This window comes from Orcinus orca, chromosome 11 (assembly GCF_937001465.1).
Source record: "Orcinus orca chromosome 11, mOrcOrc1.1, whole genome shotgun sequence".
NCBI classification, from domain to species: domain Eukaryota; kingdom Metazoa; phylum Chordata; class Mammalia; order Artiodactyla; family Delphinidae; genus Orcinus; species Orcinus orca.
Window position 1 is genome coordinate 74,750,413 of NC_064569.1, and position 6,000 is coordinate 74,756,412.

At 44.2% G+C, this 6,000-nt stretch overlaps 1 long non-coding RNA gene across 1 annotated transcript in view; it reads right to left on the reverse strand.

Annotated features, from left to right (window-relative positions):
- The window catches only part of LOC117201169 (uncharacterized), a 116,876-nt gene extending 110,876 nt beyond the window's left edge, over positions 1-6,000 (reverse strand). Inside the window, exons 1-2 of the long non-coding RNA XR_007470315.1 lie at positions 5,743-6,000; positions 3,368-3,487 (exon numbers count right to left, since the gene is read on the reverse strand). This is a non-coding gene — a long non-coding RNA (uncharacterized LOC117201169). The remainder of the gene's footprint in view (positions 1-3,367; positions 3,488-5,742) is intronic.

The window sequence follows — 6,000 nt, forward strand, 5'->3', positions numbered from 1 at the left end:
ATACAGAGAATCCGCTAAGGTAAAGACTGCCACACAAGGGCTCTTACAGCCAGATGGTCAACCTCCCCTGGTGAAATGCATTCACCCCATCGAGCACCTTTGCAATGTCATCATGGCTCAAGATAGGGCTAGGCCAGCCACAAGATCATTAATGCTGAATCCTGGTGTTAGACTAGGGAATTGTAAACCCTTCTAACAGTCTGTCCTAAGATTAGGGTTGGTGAGACTGAGCCTACACATGGGCGCTTGTGGCTTCAAAAATTAGCCATGATTGCAAATAGGGAGGAAGAAACTAAAAACAGGGAAGGACAAGTGTCCTGCTAACAGTGGCACCAGTCAAGTCATTTAACTGCTCTGAGTCTTAGTTTCCTCATAGAAAGCATTTTAGATGACATGTCTGCTTCACTTACCTCTATAAGCACCTCTATGAGAATCAAAATCTATATGAAATCATCCTGTGAACTGTATGTAACTACATCACACTAAAAAGTGCTAAGGTGGACCTCGAGTGTATGACGGCTGTCATTCACACAGCGCTTATCACACACCAGGTACTGTTCCAAGTCGTGTTTTTGTGTTAACTTATTTCATGCTCACAATCACCCTGTTGTAAATGCTTAATGTGTCACCTAGAAACTGCCTGCAGGACAGACAGGCAGCCAAGTCACTTCATTCCCCAGCTACCACGGCAGTGCTGGTGACTGACCACTCAGAGCCAAGTTACTCTCAAGAAATTGCTTTCAGCCAAAGGGCACTACCTCACCAAAGGTTATGACCCCTGGCTGGGGGTAGCCCACTTCCAGTAACTAGTTGGCATGGGTGAGAGGGGACAAAGTCTCAGCCCCCTTGCCTTAATATGAGACCACTCTGAAGGGCCATCCAGCCCCACAGATCCCCGTGGGAAGGGCTGAGGCCCCAATGGTACCTGTATCACAGGTCAACTTCTCACTAGGCCCCTTCCTGCCCCTCTCACTCCCTTACAATGCTACTCCCGGGAACCTTCCCCAGTGCATCATCTCTCACAGATAGCTGCCTCAGAGCGTGTTTGAGGGGGTACGAAATTTAAGACAGACCCGGTGGATTATTATTATTATTATTCTCATTTTAGAGAGGTGAAGTAATTTGTTCAAGTTCACACATCTAGTAAGTAGCAGAGCCAAGATGTGAAACCTCGCCACCTAGAAACATCTAGAAAATGTTCTTACTGTAATATTTGGCTCAGGAATTCCTCTATGTGAATGGACTGCTTGTGTTTGACATGTACCTTGATTAATGGTTGGGCTAGAAGCTAAGCCCTAGGAGCTAGACGTTGGTTGCTGCCATAACTTCAGAGGCAGGGAAAAGCTGCTCCGAAAAAAATAGCAAGACAGATTTGTAGCCAAGTATTTAGAGATAAACCCAGAATGGGGGAGATGGGAGGAAAGAGAGTGCAGGGAGAGATGAGGCAATTTAATTGGGGGGATGCTGTAGGCTGTGTGATGTGATCCCTCCCTGTGACATGCCTCCCTCCAAATATCTTCAGTAAAATCTACCCAACTCAGGACATGTTTGGTAGTGTATTCATTTACTAGAGCTGCCATAACAAAGTACCACAAACTGACTAGATAAAGAACAGAAATTCACTGTCACAGTTCTGGAGGCTAGATGTCCAAGATCAAGGTGTCAGTAAGGTTTCCTTCTGGCTCTGCAGAAAGGATCTGTTCCATGCCTCTTCCCCGAGCTTCTGGCAAACATTGGTGTTTCTTGGTGTACAGAAGCCTCACCATGACCTGTGCCTTCATCTTCACAAAGAGTTCTCCTTGTGTCTGTATCTGTGTCCATATTTCCTCTCCTTATAAGGACACCAGTTATACTGGATGAAGGGCTCACCCCATTCCTGTATGACTGCATCTTAACTTAACTGCATTTGTAATAGCTCGATTTCCAAATAACGCCACATTCTGAGGTACTGTGGGTTAGGACTTTAACATATGAATTTTTGCAGTATACAATTCAACCCATAACTGGTATGGATTGACTTTCTGGTGGAAATATTTTAAGAGTTTGACTTCTACATCTGGGTTGACATGGAAGTAAAAAGAAACCACAAGATGTGGTCAGTAGATCTGTGAGAAAAAATTCCGGCATGGCCTAGTGCTTTCTCAATTTGAGGAATTGGGGTTAGAGGCAAGCCTGCCCACGTTTGAAAGACTGGCAGACCGACCTAAAATCTGATGACAGTGTCTGGAAATGAAGTCATTTCAAGGACCTCTATCCATTGCCTCCCCACTATGACCTTCAGACCTTATACAACCAACTCTATCCTCCCAACGCTCCAAAACGATCATCTTCTCCCATAAATCCTCAGGTCCATTGGAGGGAGAATTTCTTCTACCTCTTTTACATCTTCTGCATGTCTAGCACACAGGGAAATGCCCTACTGGAGGTTGATTACTGGGAGATTTCTGCAAGGGAGTTCATAGTACCTAGATTGCTTGTGAACACATACAATTTGTGGTGATGTAGCACTGCAATGGCTAGACTGATACACATCATTTTTCTTGGTGTCTGATTTAAAGAAAATCTCATAGCACAAGAAATATAGCAGTATATGGTACGGGAATTTCCTACTCAAGTGGTCGGAGCTAAAAATCCAGCTCTATCACCTATTAGCTGTGTGACTTTGGGCAATTTACTTAATCTTCCTGTGCTTCATTTCCCTTGTCTGTAAAATGGGGATAATAACACATCTCATCTCAATGGGCTGTTGTGGGAACTAGCTGAGTTAAACTAAGTAAAACAGTGTTGGCTCTCACATAGTAAGCTCTCAATAAAATTGCAGCTATTATAGTGTCACAATAGCCACTCTCCTTCATACTATCAAAACGTGGTACTGGAAACTTATACGAGATGGTCAAAATAAGTATAACACTTAAAATTAAGTAGAACAGAGGAAATAGCTCTGCCTTGTAAGACTCATAACCATGGGTGAAACTTAAATCATTGGTCAGGGGCCAGGCAATATTCACAAGATACTTAGGCCATTATACATATTTCAGATAGAAACTTCCTGAGCCCAGAACCTACATTATCAACCAACTCAACTACATAACCAAAAATAAAAATTCATGGCTCAAGCACTGATGATAATAATTTAACTATATGTGTAGTCTATCAACATCATTAAACAGACAATCTGATGGCTTAAGAATATAAATACTAGACCAAGATGCAATTTCAGAGTAACCATTACCTTTCTCCCATTTTAAAAATGTCTTGGGGGAAAAAACCAATGGCACCTCAAAGACAAGAGCTGTTATGAAAAAAACTGGCAACAAGAAGTAAGGTATCTATTTGATAATAAAAGCCAGAGATCTGATCTACTCACCAGGTTTGGTTCTTTAAAAAAAAGCTCCAAAATGGTGGGGTTCTTGTCTTGGCAAGTCTGTCATGATCTCAGACATTTCTTAGAAATACCACCATTTAGAAGACAGCAGAGGTTCCTCATCTGTAAAATAAGAAAATAAAGGTCAGTATTTCAAGGCCTCATTGGAGAATCAAAGTGAGATCATTTACATAAAGACAATTTGAAAACTATAAAATGTATATATGGTAGTTATTATTATACTTATAGAGGGAATTATGACTTCTCAATAATTACTAGATACTATTATGTGAAAATAGAATAAAATAATTTGAGTAACACATGGCCACATTTGAAGGAAGGCAGGCAGCTATAGTTAGACCTGGTTACTACAAAGGAAACAGAAGTTCAAGATAACATACATACACACATGGCAAAAGCAGGATGGGAACAGTCCTTTCTGATTTCTGATCTTGTCTCTGTCCTTTAGGCTTCCTTCAGAAAAGGAATATGCATGTATGTTACCTTGAGCTTCAGTCTCTCAACTTAGCTTTTCCTGTCATCATCATGCACATTTTTCTTTTATCGGTAAATAAAACATAATTCAAGCTAAGTTCCTCCCTCTTTGTAAATGAAAGTCAGCTCAAAAATATGAAAGAGGTAGCAAAGTTCATACCTCTCCCATAATATCTTACCTAATGTCTTCCAGGAAGAACCCAAACTAGAACCATTTATCTGAATCAAAGCTCAGTGTCTAGAAGGCCATCACACCACTTAACTATGCTGCATAACAAAACACCCCCAAACTAAGTAGCTTTAATAAGTACTTCTTATTGCTCAGAAGTTTATGGATGAACTGGGCAGTCCTCCTGGCCTCAGCTGAGTTCACTTGTGCATCTGTGGTTAGCGGTGGACTCTGTGAGAAACTCTGTTGCCCCTGGTAGAGCTCTCACATGTATCTGTGGGATGACTTGCTGTAGACTGGTCTAGATTGGCCTCAGCTGGGACAATTAGTCACTCCTTGTGATGCTTAACCTTCCAGGAGGCTATCCCAGGCTTGTTCTTTATGGCAGCGGCAGGGGTCTGAGAAACAAAAGTGGGCATGGCCTCCTGAGGTCAGGACTTAGAACTAGAACTTTGTTCCTTCCACTGCATTCTGTTAGCCAAAGCAAGTCACAAAGACCAGCCTGAAATCAGGGACTAGGGAAAGAAATGCCACCTTTTGATATGATCAGCTGGAAATTACACAGTGAAGAAAGTGGATATGGGGAGAGTTGGAGAATTAGCCATCTTTGCAAGCATTCTACTGTATCCAGTAATATGTTATATCACAGAGGATGGGGAACTAGCATATTAGACATTTGCCTTGATTAGCTGGTCTTCACTTTGCAGGATGGAAAGCTCTCAGTTAATCAGGCAGGGGATTTGATAATAAAATAAGATAATTTACTCATCTTTATATTCCCAACACTTAGCATTGCATCAGGCAAATTGTAGGCATTCCACAAAAATGATTAATAATGATAAAAGAAATGATAGTGGAAAATTACTCTATTAGAAATCAGAAACCAGCTGAATCACAATTCAACTATGCCAAATCACCTGTGCGACTTTGGAAGGAAATAATTCAGCCTCCCTGGGATTTTTAGAGACAAACTGGGCATTCTCTAAATTATTCCTTCCTTCCTTCCCTCCTTCCCACCTTCCTTTTTTCCTTCCTTCCTTCCTTTTTCTTTCTTTCCCTTCCTTCCTTCCTTCCTTCCTTTCCTTTCTTTCCTTTCTTTCTTTCTTCCTTTCATTTTAAAATATTAAGTCTGGGGGACTTCCGGGAAGATGGCGGAGATCACCTTCCTCCCCACAGATACACCAGAAATACATCTACACGTGGAACAACTCCTACACAACACCTACTGAAAGCTGGCAGAAGACCTCAGACCTCCCAAAAGGCAAGAAACCCCCCACGTACCTGGGTAGGGCAAAAGAAAAAACAGAGACAAAGAATAGGGACGGGACCCGCACCAGTGGGAGGGAGCTGTGAAGGAGGAAAGGTTTCTACACACTAGGAAGCCCCTTCGCGGGCGGAGACGGCGGGTGGCGGAGGGGGAAAGCTTCGGAGCCGCGGAGGAGAGCGCAGCAACACGGGTGCGGAGGAAAAGGGGGGAGATTCCCGCACAGAGGATCGGTGCCGACCGGCACTCACCAGCCCAAGAGGCTTGTTTGCTCACCCGCCGGGGCGGGCGGGGCTGGGAGTTGAGGCTCGGCTTCGGTTGGAGCGCCGGGAGAGGACTGGGGTTGGCGGCGTGAACACAGCCTGAAGGGGGCTATTGTGCCACAGCTAGCCGGGAGGGAGTCCAGGGAAAAGTCTGGACCTGCCGAAGAGGCAAGAGACTTTTTCTTACCTCTTTGTTTCCTGGTACGCGAGGAGAGGGGATTAAGAGCGCTGCTTAAAGGAACTCCAGAGACGGGCGCGAGCCGCGGCCTAAAGCGCGGACCCCAGAAACGGGCATGAGACGCTAAGGCTGCTGCTGCCGCCACCAAGAAGCCTGTGTGCGAGCACAGGTCACTATCCACACCCCCCTTCCGGGGAGCCTGTGCAGCTCGCCACTGCCAGCTTCCCGGGATCCAGGGTCAACTCCTCCTGCAGAACTCACGGCGCG